Source organism: Myiozetetes cayanensis, unplaced genomic scaffold, assembly GCF_022539395.1.
Source record: "Myiozetetes cayanensis isolate MyiCay16 unplaced genomic scaffold, myiCay2020 scf22, whole genome shotgun sequence".
NCBI classification, from domain to species: Eukaryota; Metazoa; Chordata; class Aves; order Passeriformes; family Tyrannidae; genus Myiozetetes; species Myiozetetes cayanensis.
In genome coordinates, this window is record NW_026087434.1 from 9,983,185 (window position 1) to 10,000,000 (window position 16,816).

At 50.9% G+C, this 16,816-nt stretch overlaps 1 protein-coding gene across 1 annotated transcript in view; it reads right to left on the bottom strand.

Annotated features, from left to right (window-relative positions):
* The window catches only part of PIK3R5 (phosphoinositide-3-kinase regulatory subunit 5), a 43,133-nt gene extending 30,460 nt beyond the window's left edge, over window positions 1-12,673 (bottom strand). Inside the window, exon 1 of the mRNA XM_050319510.1 lies at window positions 12,630-12,673. The gene's annotated coding sequence lies outside the window, so the exon portion shown is untranslated. The remainder of the gene's footprint in view (window positions 1-12,629) is intronic.
* Window positions 12,674-16,816: the final 4,143 nt, after the last annotated feature.

Sequence of the window (16,816 nt, forward strand, 5' to 3'; positions counted from 1 at the left end):
CTGACCAAGCAAGCTGAACACACCAGTGCACATCCCTGGATCACAGACAGCCCAGGGCGAGGCAGGCAGAGAGCAAGGCTTGCTGTGCTTCCTATCACATCATGCCAGTGATGTTACAGCCTCCTCAGCCACAGAAGTGACAACATTTAAGCTCCCTGTTTTTAACAGCCCCATGTTCTGAGAGAAACCAATTTGCCTCTCAAGGTTTTGCCCTGTTTTCACCAAATGGCCAATGATTCACCACGCTGTGGGCATGGGACAAAGATGAACCCACCCCCTCCTCTGAAGTGTTTTGAGTTGTTTTTTGAGTGCCCAAAAAACACCTGAAAAATTTCTAAGCAGATAAAAAACCCCACTGATTAAAGTGAGTGAGAAACAGCATAACACACTGAAGCTCAGTTTGGAAAGTATCTAAAGAGTATTTGTGAAAATTGTTCTTGCATAAATGCAGGATTTTGGGGGAAATTCCATCCAAGATTGTTTAGTTAAGAGGCTTCCTTTGTCCCTGTTACAAAGGTGAACAAGTAAACCACAATGATCCTGTTAACTAACACCAAACAAATAAACATTTACCCCTTGGTGGGATGAAGGAACTTGCTGATCATTGCTTTCAGATTTTCACTTGTCCTGCTTTGAGGCACAAGGTTTGAAGAAATGCCTAAGTTTTTAAAACCCATGAAAAACTACCGACAAAATAGAATGTATTTTCCTGCTGAGGTCATGGGAATCCCTCAGGGTGTCACAGCTCCATCACAGGGACTTTCCACTCAGCTGGGACACACTGGTTCCCCCACTTGCCTTCACTGTCCTGGGACCTTTCCCTTCCATGGCTTTTCTCCAGCTTAGTATCAGAGCAGAGAACACATCAACTTCTTCTTGCCCAGGAGGTCCCTCTGCACAGCCAAGTTGAGAAGATGACATCAGCAGCCCCCACACGGCTGGGACATGGCCCCTGACAGCCTTTAGAGCAAGGAGAAACACTTTTCTTGTATTAAGGTCCACATGAGTCCTATCTTCAGCATCCAAAGGACTTCTCTGATCTCCTCCTATAGCAGTGGGGTCCAGGAAAACCACCATTAGATGGGAACAGAGGGAAAGAGCTCCAGGTTTGCTGGCACTGACAGCTGGTGGAGGGACACAAACTGTCTCATTGAGACACCAAATCCCAGGTTGGTGCCAGGACGTGACTCAGAACGTGGGCTTAGGGCACTGGGGAGACAAGGGTAAGAGGCTAAAGAAAAGAAGAGCTTGGGCTGATGCTACAACAGAAGGAAAACCCCTTAATTTGGAATCAAAGCAAAGGGATTCTAAGCAGAGCTTTTTTCAGGGTCAGATTCTCACATAAGCTCCCCAGCAAGGGCATCTCCTTTGAGCTACACCTCAGCTTTCTGCCTCCTCCATTTCATACTCCAGAGGGGCAGTGGGGAACAGGCAGGAAGGGAGCTTTAGGAGATGCATCCTCACTGCAGTGGAGGAGCTGGATACGCCACACAGTGGAGCACGGGCACATGTGGTACCTGCTCCTCCAGCGAAAGTGGCTGTTTTTCTTCGATTACAGGAGAAATCTTGGTTTTCAACTACCCTTTACTTGCAAGATTTTACTGCCTCCTCTACACCCCACAGGGGAGCCAAAGATAGAAACTCTGAGCCAAGGGAGGGAGCAGGTGGAGGAAGCCTTTGTAGAAATCGGGGCAACGAGGGGAGGAACCCGAGATTTTCAAGATTCAAACTTCAGCCTGCGTGTGTTTACCACCCAGCAAGTGCGCTGAGAAGAGCAGGGAGATGAAGCTGATAAGATGTTCCTTCAAACCACACAAAGGCAGCGAGTCAAAAGATCCAGGAGGCAACTGGTTTGACAAACATCCTTTGAGGGTGCTCGCAAAGGAGCGTGTGCCATCCAAACACCCCGGCTTCCTTACAGGGCCTCGGGTTCCTGTCCCGCTGAGCGAGGACAGGAGCTGCTCTCACCCTGAGGAGAAGAGCACACTGAGCCATGGCAGGGACCAGCAGTGACCTGCACTCCTTGCACTGCAAAACCTCATCTGTGGGGAGTCTCCTTCCCCCAGCCAACAGGGGAACAGGCAGCAGAGAAGGAACGTGGAGAATTTTTTCCAAAACCCAGACCAAGCCCTTACTGAATCCTGGCCATGGACAAATTAACCAAAACCAACACTCATGAGGCCACAGAGGGGGAACATGACAGAAATCCACTTATGTGTCACCACTCAGATCTCTGCAAATCCACCCACACACCTACTCACCCACCCAAGCCGTTGGCTTGGTGAGAGCATCACCACTGTTGCTCCTGGGTGCTGGTAGAGGCTTGAGAGGACTGAAAAAGTTATCATGACGTCTGTTTTCTTGAGAAGTCAATCATAGCAGTGCCTGGGCACTCTGTGGGATCACCCCCTTGCCCACAGAGGGTTGGAAAGGGGTAAACAAATGCAACTGGGGCCAATGCTGGGAGTATTTGCTGCCATCAGGGTACCACTGGAAGAACCAGAGCAGGAACAGCTCCAAGGAGCAGTGCAGATTTGGGGGCTGGGTGGTGAGGATCCAGGAGAATTCATCCACACGAAAAGGCACTGGTGAAACAGACACTGAGACCAAGGTGGCTTTTCAGAAGACCAAAACCACCGAAAGGTCAACTGGGCATTGGTTTGAACAGGCAGCACAGGAAAGCATTTGGCCTCCTGGACACACTGAGTGTCTGGAGGGTTTAGCAACCACATTGATATGAAAAACTGCAGCCAGGAATGAGCTGCCCTGAAAACTGGCAAGCTCCACATTCCAGCTGTCCAGCTACAGGGTTTTATCTCTGCTGGGAAGGACAGGACTTGGAGATCCCATAAGCAACAGATACAACCTCTTTCTTGCATGACTCTGGAAGGAATATTTTCACAGCAATTAGTCCCCCACTCTGGGACGCCTGGAACAGCACACATAGAAAATCTTGATATAATAAAGCAACAAGCCATTATATGAACCATCAACCATAAAATTGCTGCGGGACTGGCACATTAATGCAGGATTCTGAGCAAACTGCAGTTTTTGGAAGTGAAATGGGAAAGAGAGGTTTAGACAGTGATTTTATCTTCAAGCAGAGGATAAAATTCATGGTAAAAGGAGAAAACAGGACAACAGGGGTAGGAATGGCACAGGACATCCCTACATGCTCACAGTAGGAAATCAAGTTCTGATCTATTAGTGGTAAATGCTGTTGTGGGAAGAAGAGAGATACAAGCCTGGAAGTTCCCTGGAGATAAAGAGCACTACAGGACCAAGCCCTCCACAAGCAGCTGGGCAATGTCGTTGCTTTCCTGAACTGCAAAGCGCCATTTACACCAGAAAAGGTGAGAACTGGAAAGCTCACTAAGACACACCACTGGAAAGTTTACTCACAGAGTATCACTCCTTGTTCTCACTGTGTCTGAGAACTGGGCTGAATGAGAGACTCCCAGCACAGAGCAGGGAAAGCACCTAACGTGTAAAAGCAGTTTCGGAGTCCTTTTAGTATCAAACGGCACCTACAGAAGGTAACACAAACTGGGTAAAGCAGCACCCAGGTTTTACAGCCAGGTTTGGTTGCCTGTTCCCCCTCAGGGTTGGTCAGGCACACACAGTGGGCATCGTGGGGCTGGGGGTGTTCTTGGCAGCAGTGCACGAAGGGGGGCTCAGCCCAGCCCAAGAAATTGAAATGTGAGATGTGATTCATCTCAGCAAACTGCCAGCAGCTAAATCCAGACACCTCCTCGTGAGATGCTTACCTGGGGCTGCTCCGTTAGCACCAAGATTGTCCTCTGTGTCCTGACAGGACATTCCTGTCCCTCTCCACTAAATGCCATGTAAATTGCTCCAAGGCAGTCACCCAACTCCATGCAGAGCTGGAGTGGATTAACCCAGCCACGGACTCAGGTCATGAGATGCTTCTTTGCAGAAAGATGTCCAAATTAATTCCCAATACACATTCCTGTAAGAAAATGGGAAGGCACAATGGTGGCCATCCTTAGTCCACGGCCAGGGCACAGGGAGCATTCCTGTAAGACAGTGTAAAAATTAAGTCTGACCTAACAACTGATTTTCTGTGTGTCTGTTCTGCTGCTGCTGCTCTGTCAGGCTGCCAACCATGGACACAATGGACCAGGGTGAAGCAGAAAGAAATGCCTTAGGAAAGACCTTAAAAACACACTGCAACTGAAGGATGGACCATCATCCAAGCAAGGAAAAAATAACATCCAGGAGAGGCAGAAATAAGGGAACTGCTCTGCCACCTTCCTGAAACAAGCAGCCTCTGCTCATCAGTTTTGTGTCTAATACTTTGCCTTCAACAGCAAACCCACACCTAAGCTGTCACACAGCAGCTAAAACCTGGAGATACAGAGCACTGTGTATCCCAGGGCCACACTGCCAGGAAGGGGAACCAAGTGGGGGGGATAGAAATTCCAAATCCAGACGGAATTTCCCTAATACCAGGCAGGATTGACTTTTTATAGCTCAGCGTGCCTTTCCCAGCCTGGCACCGCGGGTCACACCGGCGCTCTGCTCTCCGGGAAGGGCGAACACAGCGAGTCGTGAGGCAGCAAGACCTGGGGGAGGGCGAGAAAGGGACAGGACAACCACGGAGCTCCGCGCTCGCACGGGGGATGTCAGAGCCAGCAGCGCTCAGCATCACACAGCCCCGAGCGACACCACCAAAAAAAAAAACCAAAATACAACGCCCTGTGCATCGAAAGCAGGGGCAGGGGAGGCGGGTGAGGGTCTGCACGGCCGCCCCGAGCTGCATCTCTGTGCAGAGCCACAAGAGGGGAGAGGCTTCCGGGGCGGCTGGGGAGAAACATTTCGAACATTTCGAAGTAGCGCAACTGCTGTAGATCCCGCGGTGCCCCTGCTGCTCACGGCGATCTCAAGCGGTTTATCACCCCAGCCCCTCCCGGCACAGCTTTGCTCTGCTCAGCTGGCACCGACTGCCCCCAGCTCAGCCGATCAGAGGAGAAAGCCGCCAGGAAGCTGAGAAATGCCTAAGACGAGTCAGCTCCACACAAACACCACAATCCAAGGCCATTTGTGTTGCTGCAAAGGGCAATTATTTAACGGGATTTCCCAAATTCCAGCCCCAAGATTACCCGCGTTAGCAGCCACAGTTTAAGGCTGGCACTTGGGAGGTGAAGACACTGAAGTCCAAAAAAAAAAACATAAACCCAAGAGGTGCAAACAAGCAGTGATAACTCCAAAGTGTAACTGCCTTTTTTTTTTTTTTGAGATAACGCCATGCAGAAAGAAATTAAAAATAAAAATATCAGACTCAGAGCCCTAGTGCTGCCCACCTTAGCTGTCCTTTGCTCTGGGATCCGCTATTCTTGAGCTGATAAAGTCTCAGAGGTGTTTTGCAGCATCAGGAACAGGGCCCACACCACTCACTGGTGAGAAGCAGGTCCATCTGTGCTCCCAGCATCAAATACCAGCTGCCAAGGATGAAGCTTTGCCACGTCCCACCTGCAGGTCAGCACATGAGGTGGTCTTAGGACCAGCCCTGACGGCAATGGAGATGCCTGACCCTGACTTTAAGGTCAAGTTTTCCCAAGGGTGTGCAACCAAAGCAGCAAACTAAATCACAGGGCTGCAAGAAACTCAGCAAAAAGAACAAAATAATCAAAGAAACTGTCTTGAGGTGAGTGGCTTCCTCAGTGGACAGGATTTAAAATAAAATACATCTGCTTTGGAGGATGCACAAGGTGAGAGGCAAAGAGAGGAGGTCCTCGAGGACTCAGAATGAAACCTTGTAACTCATCATTTCGAAACAGTGCTTGCACTCATCTGACCATGATTCAAAAAGTAAAAATCAAGCCAAAAAAAAAAAAAAAAAAAAAAAAGAAGAAACTTCTCATTTCTGATTAAATGAGACATTCTCCTCTGCACACCAGTGTTTAGGTTCATATTGCAAAGACCGAGCCCCACCAAGTTGGCTCTGCCTGGAACCAGCATCGCACCAGTTTTCCATGACACCAGCTGGGAAAAGTGGTACCCAGTGGTACCCATCTGCTAAGGATGGGTACCTCTCCTGGTTTGCCCTCTTCCAGCATCCCTGAGGCAGCCAAAGCACTGAGCACTGACTGTGTTCCTGCTTCCCAAAGGCTCACCAGTCACTGCCACTCAATTCTTCACTCCCCATGGAAACATTTGTGTCTTCCTGGGATCAGGAGCAAGGCATTAACCCCATGGCATGGACAGGCAAAAATTCTTGCCTAGATCAGAGTGATGAACTCAGGGCATCCTGGCTGAGGACACCCAGGTGCTCAGCTCACACCCTGACAGATTTTTTTACTAATGGAATTTTTTTCAATCATTTCCCAGCTGGTTTCCCTGCTGGAAAGAGCTGACCAGGAGAGTTGAGCTCCCTCAAGCCTCAGTGCTGACTCTCCAGATGGTTGAGGGCAGGAAAGAGCCCAGCTCAGCGCCAGCAGCACCCGAGTATTGTTTATCTGCTGGTTCCTGTTTTTAGTTTTGTCTCTGTTTTTTTTCTTTGTTCTATAATTGTGCTGCAGTGGTGATACCTGCTCTGAATGGCCTGGGGATCTCTTTGAAGTAGGAACCAGTCCAATGCTTCACCACATTAAATTTTCTTATCTAATAAAAAAACAAAACAAAAAAAAAACCCAGAGGCCCCAAACCCAAAGCAAATCGTGATCAGATTAACCCCCCCAGTCTTGTTTTTAAGCTGAACTGGAGCAGATAATAATGGAACTGGGAGGCCCTGGTATGAAGACAAACCCTGTTCATGTCTGATTCTCCCAAATCTGGAGCTGCCAGCAAGGACACATTTCCTGGGATGAAGCAGGGCTCTCCCTGCTGGAAGACCAGTTCAAGTGTTGATGGGACCTGTCCCCAGTGTCTCTTTGGGGGCAGGGAGCTGACCAGAAAAAATTCATCCAAGTACATCCTCACTGCAAAAGGTGCCAACCACAGGGGTGGTGCTGGAGCTGAGCACCCAAATCCTGCTGTGCTCCCACCTGCCAGGGTGGTGTAAAGACCAGCCCCAAAACCCCACAATGCCTCAATCATACTCCTCTCCACACAGTCCCTGCCTGGCTTGGAAGGCCCTGGCCTTGGTTTCAAGCCTGCAGGTCCCTCATTTCCATCCTGCACCGCCACAGTACGGATGCCAACCTTAAACTTCTCTGTCCCCATCAGTTTTTCCTCTGTTCCCAACACTGTGCCTGGAAGTCCTCATAGTCCCGCTCACCACAGTCACCTCCTGGAGCAGCCTCTGATCAGGGGGATGCATCAGTGCCCTGTGAGGGGCACAGCTATGGACAGAGCCCCTCCAATGGGGAATTGGACACATCCTGCTTTATTGGAGAGCTGCACAAACAGAACACAGCCCCAGTGCTTGTAGAGCTTTGAGAGTTTAAACAATTTACAGTTTCCAGGCTGTGTTGGAGAAACAACATGTCACAGCCTTAAGGCTGAAACATTTGATTCCCAAAGCCCAGATTAGCACCAGCTCCCCCCAGGAGCCATGACCTTTGGGAATTATTCACCTCCCAGTCCCTCGGCACCAGACTTGGGCATTATTTAATGCCTTTATCCTCAAATCACTCCTCCAGGGAAGAAAACAGCACTGCTATCCGTGCAGTGACAGGGAACTGAGGCTCCTGGGAAAGGCAAAGGGGCTTTGTCCAGGTCACCCAGGAAGCCTGTGGCAGGACAAGTGTCCTACATCCATCAGCATTTGCAGGGAGGGGGCAGAGGATGGACCAGGCTCTGCTCAGGGGGACCCAGCAATGGCACAAGAGCAACAGGCACAAACTGATGCCCAGGAAGCTCCATCTGGAAAGGAGGAGGAACTTCTTCCCTGTGCAGTGACTGAGCACTGGAACAGAGACCAGAGATATTCCAGAACCCTCAGGACACAATCCTGTGCCATGTGCTCTGGGATGGCCCTGTTGGAGCAGGGAGTGGGACCAGATGACCCACTGTGGTCCCTCCCAGCCTGACCTATGCTGTGAGTCTGTGATCCTGACAGCACCCTAAACCCAGAGCATTCCCCCCCCTCTCCCCCCCCGAGCTGCTATAAAATCCAGCCACCACATTTTTTCTGTGCTTTTCTAGGCTTTTCCACCCTTTCCGTTTCATCTGCAATACTCACAACTCAGGTCACACCTGAATTCAGCTGGTTCCTTGGGGACTGTTTCTGAGAAGTGCCTAAATGGTCTTTTTTAAAAAAGTTAATTTTCTTTCAAAAGACACAGCCCAGGTTCAGCCAAGTGAGGGCACTCTGCCAGCACAGGGAGATGCTCGACCCAGATCTGGACTTCCCACCCCAACACTCCCAGGCCGGCAGCAACCTATTCCCCTTCTCACTTACCTCCAGGGAGACTTCCAATTGTTTCCCTGCTTTTAACTTCAAAATATTAACTCCAAATAACTGCGAGGTTACTTTGACAGAGTTCAGGCTTGTGTCTCACAGCTGCACAATCCCGGCTCGCCCCCGGGAGGGATCAAAGGACCCAACGAACTGACGGGGTCACCTCCCGGGGAAGTCCACTTCCCTCCGGGAATATCCTCCACTCTCCAATTAACAGGGGAGGTGTAAAGACCAACCTAATTAGCCAGCCTGGCCCCTCCGCCTTTCGCAGAGCCAATTAGCCGGCAATTCGCCTCTCCCAGCGGCGGGTCCTTGGTAGATAAACACTTGCTGCTTCGCTGGGAGGGCAACTCTCAAGTGGGTTAAGTGCGAATTGCGTTTGGTCACAGCTTTGTGACACTTCGCAGCTATTTCTGCTCTCCTCCCCCAGCTCTTTGCCTACAAAACTCCTTCCAGGAACTGCGGCAGTTCTTCGTCTCTACGCACTGGGATGGTTTTCACAAGCACAAGCGGTGCCAGCCCCAGTTCACGGGTGGGCTTTGCACTTTGGATCAGCCAAGGCACCACCCATCCCGGTTTGGAGGGATTTAGCAGGCAGGGTAAGGGATCGGACAGCGCATGGAGCATCCCTGCTTGGCTTTGCCTGCAGCAGCAGCAAGCAGTTCCAGGAGCCCAGGGGTGCAGCCACAAAGCCAGCCCTTCCTCGAGGCAGCCTTTTTTTGGGTCTGCCTGTTGAAGCTGGCACCAACCCTGGCTTTTAAAAAATTGCTGAACATCCTCTTCCCTTCTGAGCTTTCAGTTGTCTCCCAATTGGTCGTGACACACTAAAATTTAACAGGGCTCGTCACTTTAGGAAACCCGTGGTAAAAGCACTTACCTCTGCGTGAGCCCGGGCTTGGCAGTGCTTCTCCCGACTGCTCCCACCCAGCAACGGCCAGGAAAGGAGGATCAGAGCCCCTCACGTCCACTAACACCAGATGATGGGGCAGACCCTGCTCTGGGCACGGTCAGAGCCTCGATCGCTGCGCGCTGTGCCCAGGGGAGGAGCGGGATCACCCTCCCGAGATGCCAGCTCACAGCATGCAAATCTACCTGGGTCAAACGCTCAGCTGAGAACAGGCAAAGGGACTCTGAGTCTCCTCCTTGGTGTCCTTTTTTTACACGGAAAGCCTCAGCAATCTCGAGGAACGGGAGACCAGAGCAGTGTCCCTCCCCGTGGATCTGCAGGACTGGAGGGAGGACAAAACAGCAAAGACACGTCTATCAGTCTTTTGCATCACTCCATCCAGTCATGGGCAAGTCAGCAATTTTAGTTTTGGAGGTTTATACCAACAAACGAGGTGTCCTACACATGAGGAGCTTAAATACTGCCCAGGACCTCCCTCCCCTTGTCCCCAGCACAGGCTGAGTGACCCCAATTTGGCTGAGTGACCCAAATTTGTAAACAGGATGACGGCAACAGCAGCACATCAGCACCACGAGCATCCCTCAGCCTCCACAGGCTGCCCCAGCACCCTGGCACTGGATTCCCAGGTTGCAGTGGATGACATTTATAACCCTGGCAGGCAAAGCTGGCAGAGCAGGACATGTCAAACAGCATTTTTATAACACATAAAAACATTCTAATATTTCACAGGGGTTATTTCTAAGCCACAAGAACCACTTGCCTTAACCATCATATCCTGCCACGAGCACCCAGCACAGGTACCCATCCTCAAACTTCTCGAGCAGTAAAAATGTGACACACAACCAGAACTGCTCCTGCAGCAGCAAATTGCAGAAATAAAGCTACACACGAGAAAAACACATGCTCTCAACAGCAGTGCACGCAGAGGAACCATGGATTTAGCTGCTAGTACCAGAACTGCCTTGGAACTCTGTTTCTTTTTAACCCCAAATTTCTAAGAAACAAAATACAGAACTGCCTTGTGCAGACTCTTGCAGCAGCAGCAGCAGCAGCAACCACTCAGCTCAGTAAATCTAATTAATGAGCCAGGAAAAAGTGTCATTCGTTTGCTAACTACTTCGCCCAGGGTTGCCAAATAGACAGATAAAGGATTTAGCTGGGGCCTATTCCAGCCAAAGGAGCTGGGAACCTGGCAGAGAGCACAGAAGATTAGAGAGGGCTGAAAAGAAAAAGAGAGAGGGGAGGGTGGGGGTGAAAAGAAGGGGGGAGGAAAAAAAAAAAATCAAAATAGAATAGCACTTTCCAAATGCAAGCATGTAAATCAGCTTACATTTCAGATAATGCCACCCTTGTGAGCATCTGGCCACGGGGTGGGTCCAGCCCCGCACAGCAGCACACGAGAGGGCCCGGCTGAGCAGGGTTTTATTTGGGCTCAGGAATCTCACGCCACCAACTCCCCCTCAAGAAAAAAAAAAATCAGTTTTGTTTTTACCAGCTTTGTAAATTCTCACAGGAAGCCAATTAGGGGAAACCTGGGAACAGAGGAAGATTCATAATCGCAATTAAGGCTTCAAAGCGCTTGTCCCAAGCGCGGCCGTTAAAATTTAGAGCTGGGGAAGGGGGGAAAGCGAAAATCTTTTGAAGCATCGAGCTTTTAGGTAGGCCCCAGGCTGGAAGAGCTTCTCACTCCCACAACAACCCATCACCTGGAAGGGAGGGAGTTCACCTCGGAGGAACCCACACAGGACCAGCCCCCGGGTGCCACCCTGCTCAGAGGCTGGAGGAGGCAGGCACAGAGTCTGTGCCTGCCTTTAGTCTTGGGAAGAAGGTTCACTCCTGTACACACAAAACTTTACCCCACTGAAAATTCTGGTGGCAAACAAAGCCTCTACTTCACAGAATCACAGAATACCCTGAGTTGGACAGGACCCACAAGGATCATCCAGTCCAACTCCTGGCCCTGCAGAGACATCCCAATATCCCACCATGTGTCTGAGAGCATTGTCCAAACACTCCTTGAGCTCTGGCAGCCTTGGGGCTGTGCCCACTGCCCCAGGGAGCCTGTTCAATGCCCAGCCACCCTCTGGGGGAAGAACCTTTTCCTGAGATCCAGCCTAGACATCCACTGACACATCTCCAGCCATTCCCTGGGGTCCTATCACTGGTCACCAGAGAGATTTGATGTTCTTCACTCCTAAACCACTCCAGCATCCCTGGCAAGGGCAGGATGGCTATGCAGACTGGGCTACCTGCAAGAACACAAGAAATTTGGGCTTAAATCTACTGTCAAAGGGATCCAACATTTGTCCTCTAGTGCTACAGACCACGATCCTCCATCCCATCCCATCCCATCCCATCCCATCCCATCCCATCCCATCCCATCCCATCCCATCCAAGACACCCTCTTAGAACTTCAGCAGTTTCAGCAGCAACCTGGATCCCAAGAAACAGAGTCCAAACAGTGCAGAGAACTGTGTGTGCATGGTGGCAGAGCTGCTGTGCCTGTTTGTGATCAGACGTGCACCACAGCAGCTCCAGAGCCCAGCAGGAACACTGCTGTGCTGACACCAAGAGCTGGGAGAGGTGGCCCTGCAGCCACCCCTTCAGCAGCACTCCCTTGGGTTTCACCCTCACAGGGGATGGAGATGGCTCTTCTGGGATTGCTTTGACTCTCCAAGACAAAACCCCCAGCCCAGGGTGAAGGATCACCAGGCAGGTGCTCCCCATGCTGCAGGGTGACCTCTCAGACACAAAGCTGCAGCCTTTTTTCTTGGCTTCAGACTCACAACCCAACCAAGCGACAGAGGCTGAACCACAACTTCTCCTATCAGCAAGAAAGGCAAACCTGAAAATACTCTATAATCCACCCAAATCAAACATGTCTTAGCCCAGACCCTGCGCTTGGCCATTTCAGCTTGGAATGGAGCAGAACAGCCCTACTTGTAGAAGCTCAGTCCTCCAGCAGATCTAGATCACAGCCTTCTGCATGTTGGAAGACGTCAGTGACACACACAGGACTGGACAGACCCTTCTAACCAGGCCAAAAACTTATTACCTCTGGGGGTGTATACATGTAAATATTCCATAACCTCCTACCTATATTCCATAATCTTATCTCTAGTCCTCTTGCAGAAGAGCTCAAGGAGGAGAAGCAAAATTCACAAGAACAACACCTCTGCACTAGGACATCTGGCAGCCCAGCACTGTCAGGTATGGATTGATCCCCCTTCACATCCCTCTGGCAGAACTGGGGGTGGCAGCCTGTGCTGTGGCCCCAAACCTGTGGACTCGCTGCTCCAACGTGCCCTTGGCAGGAGAAGGGGCTGAGAAAAGCCAAGAGGAGAAAAGGTAACTCACCCAAGGTGTCAGGGCAAACCCCTGGTAGGTCTGGGAAGAGCACAGAGGTCCTGCACCAGCTGTTGTGCCATTCACAGCCACTCTGCTCTGCTCAGTGCCAATGCTCACAGACACTTCCCTCATGATGGCACCTCCTCTCTCTACACAACACTCCCAACAACAGCTTTCCTTCCAGCCCCTCCCAACCTCAGCCTCTCTCTGGACAGCCAGAGAACACCCTGTTACAGCAGAAGCAGAGGTGGGCTGAAAGGTGCACAGGCTGCTCTCCTTGGTGGGGATGCTCCTTCCTTCCACCAGAATCCCCTTCTTCCTTCCACCCCAAAGCTCCAGCAGCTGCAGCAGAAACTTGTGCCCAGCAGAGTCTGGAAGAGGAAAGATTGCTGTGGGTGGCTGTGAGACCCAGGAGCCCACAGAGATGACCCTCAATCATCTTCATCCATGGCATGCCCTTAACTGCCTCTGCTTTTCCCCATGAGTCCACTCCTATCTCCCCCCACGGCCTCCCACACCCCTCAGCTGCCTTGTGCCATGGCTGAGCCGTTCCCAGGCTCAGGGTCTGCTGCAGGATCTGTTCATGTGACCTTGGAAAGTCATTTGTGTCTCTGGAAATGCAGTGGCTGTAGGTGTTTTTGCACAAGCAACTTTCCCTGGGGTGTTTTTTCCCCCTACTGTTGAGCACGCAGGACTCGGTAATCAAATGAGGTCGAAGAAAATTCCAGCCCAAACCTCTTCCCAGCAGCACCCACCATGAACAGCCAACAGCATCCACACCAGCAGAACTCGGGCTTGGATGAGGGCTCTCCCTGACTCCAGGACAAGGCAGATAGATCATCACAGAGGGTGGGATCTGTGGGATTAGCATTCCACGAGCAGGGCTGACATCTGAGATAACACACGGGCAAGCGAGGACACGGACTGCTGGTTGCCCAGGGCAGAAGAACAGGAGAAGGCAACTGTCCAGAGTGAGGACTGCAGAGCCTGCAGCCCACCCATCCTCTGCCTCTCTCGTTACGCACCGAGTACACTTCCCGTCTGAAGAGGAAGCCACAACCCACACGGCTCAATCCATCCACACCAACACATCCCCCTCCCCACCGGCTGGAGCCAAGGGCTTTGCCCATGGAGATGGTTCCCAAGAGCAACCTGCACTTCTGCATTTTCAACAGAGATCTTCTCACTTCACCTTCCCGCCTGCTGGTGCCAAAAGGAGAAGTGCTCTGGAGCCGTGTTGGGGGGGAGGAAGTTGTGCCACCATTTCCTATTCTGGACGATGATTTCACCCTCCTGCCACATCCGAGAGCCACACGCGGCACCCGCCACGCCGCGCAACGTAACATGCAAAGGACTCGGGTTTGGGGCAAGCAAGTTCCAGGAAACTCAACAGTCGCATTCAGGAAAATACAAAAATAAAGACCACACACAAATGATCCGGTCAGAAATAACTGTGGTGTCCTCTTGGCACTCACCAGGCTGTGAGATACCACAGCAGGGCACCTGGGCAGCGATGGAGGGGCTGGGGAAGGAAAGACACACGAAAGCAGCTGTCCAGGTCCAAGCAGTGACTTTCTGTGCTGCCCTAAATGATGACAGACGTGGCTAAGTTGGGCTCAAGCAATCCTGGGACCTTCTCTCCTTGTTTGAAGGGGTCAGTTCCCTTGGCCCCTTGCCACGGCCGTGCAGCACCAGCCTGTGCTGGGGAGGAGCAGACCCAGAGGAACCAAGATATCCACTCCTCCCTGCGTGTCCATGGAGCTGGACTCTCCCCACACTGATGCTAAAGGAGCCAAACTGAACCACTGACAAAGTCTGAAGGAAAGATTCTTTCTGCTCATTCCCACCATGGTGGTATTCATTTAAAGGCTGGACTTCAAGATCTTGGAGATCTTTTCGAAACCTAATGATTTTATGATTTATCACCAGAGTTTCCCCTCAATTGCTCAGTGTGGGCATGAGGGCCAGGATTTACACTGGCCCCAAGCAGCTTGGGTCTGTTTTCCAGTCTGGTTGGCAGACTCAAGCATCACTCCAAACACACAAGGCTTTCCTTACAGCCACAGTATCCTGGGGTTCTGCTGACACCAATGGAAATCTCACCCCCAATTAGAGGGCAAAATCTCCTGCATCCCTTCCCCAAGGGGGTTTGATAAGCCCCAGTACCAGGAGCTTTCTACAGCACAGCTAAAGAATGGATCAGGCCTCAACACATTCCGTAGCCTTCTCACCAGAGAGGCACCTCTAGGTATTTTTAGAGGTAGTATCTCTTAGCACCGGAATTACAGTGCATTAATTAGCAGGGAGACGCATAGGAACAGTCACAAGGTCAGAACACAACATCCATAATTTACACCTCCCTGGGAGTTAGGGAGAAAACAACACACAGAGCCATCACAAGATGTGCCATCTTTAAGGGCTCCCATTTCCCAGAGCAAAGGGGGAAAATTCACTTTCTCAGATGGACCAAATCCTCACAGCAAAACTCAGAGGGGGCTCTGTGGGTATGTTGAGTCAGTCCTCAGAAGGAAAAGTCATGGGTTTGAAGGGCCTTTGTCCAGCAATCTGATGGCTTGGGGAAAAAAGAAATAAGAGGAGTTCAACATTTGCTCTTCTGGGATGCACTACTAAGAAAATTTGTCAGCATTTTGGTGGCCATTCATACTCCTCAACAGACACCTGCAGCTTCAGCCTTTCAGACAGGGTACCTTAAATGCGAGGGTTGGAGCTGCCTGTTTTCATGGCTTGTTATGAGCAGAGAAAGTTTTAAGTTCATTGGTCATGCAGATGGACAGATTCACTTTCCTGAGCCATTCAGGCCATTCATCAAGCAGTTCATAACTTGACCCCACCCTAACCAGCTTCTCCTCTCCCAGAGCTTCCTCCCCTGGGCACAAGCTATTGGTAAGGAAGTGTCAGAGCAAGTGAGGCAGGGACAGGACTTCCCACACTTCCCACTGCACACACAGACAGCATCAGTAGCAATAAACAGCTGCAACCTCAGAGCAGGGGCCCAAGAGAAGGTATCAGCAGGTCTCAGCACTGCTGAGCAGGACAGCCCTGCCACGTGAGTGGATTAAGCAGATCCCCTCCAAAAAATCCCCAAAGTGCAGCTGCTCAGAGAGGGAGAGAGAACCACTGGGGATGCAACACCAACAGCAAGTTGACACTTGCCACCATCTAAAGAAGAAAACTGCCATTACTTGCCTACAAAATGCTTGATCTTGTTGATTCAGTTGCAGCTGAGTTGTCCAGAGCTGGCTGTGGATGGTCAGGTGAACTGTGCTGTGGTCCAGGAGGAGCTTATTCACATAAACACAGAATCAGAGAATGGTTTGGGTTGGGAGGGACCTTAAAGATCATCTTGTTCAAATCCCCTGCCATGGGCAGGGACACCTTCCACCAGCCCAGGTTGCTCCAAGTCCCATCCAACCTGGTCTTGGACACTTCCAGGGATGGGGCAGCCACAGCTTCTCTGGGCAACCTGTGCCAGGACCTGCCCACCCTCACAGGGAACAATTCCTTCCTAATACCTAATCTAATTCTCCTTTCTTTCAGTTTGAATCCATTCCCCCATGTCCAGTCTCTCTCCATCTTTTCTGTATCTCCTTTAGGTACCCAAAGGTCACAATTAGATCACCCCAAAGCTTCTCTTCTCCAGGCTGAACAATCCCAACTCTCTTCCCGTTCCTCCCAGCAGAGCTGCTCCATCCCTCTCATCACCTTGGTGTCTCCTCTGGACTTGCTCCAACATCCCCATGTCCTTCCTGAGCTGGGCCCCTGGAGCTGGAGGCAGCACTCTACTGACATGCACAACCATTGTTCAGTCAGACTTCCTGGCAGAGTTTTATACCTTCTCTGAACACCCTGGACCCCCAGAAGCCCTGCTGGTGTCCCCACAAGGGCTCTGACCAGCACAAAAAGTGCAGAGTGAAATGAAGAAAGCCCCTCACACCCTGAACCTTCTGCAAAGCCAACAACACACCAAGGCAGCACAGACCAGCCAAAACTCTTGGTGTCTTGTTTCTTACAGTGATGTAACTAAGGCTCTAAACTTGAGCAATATCATCCTGAGCCCCAAAAATTAATGGAGACCAAGGCACAAATTAAAAAAAAATAAAAATAAAGCAAAAAAATTCAATGACTTTGGAAAATCCACCTCAACTCTTTGCTCTGCTGTGAAGCTCCGTGCTCAC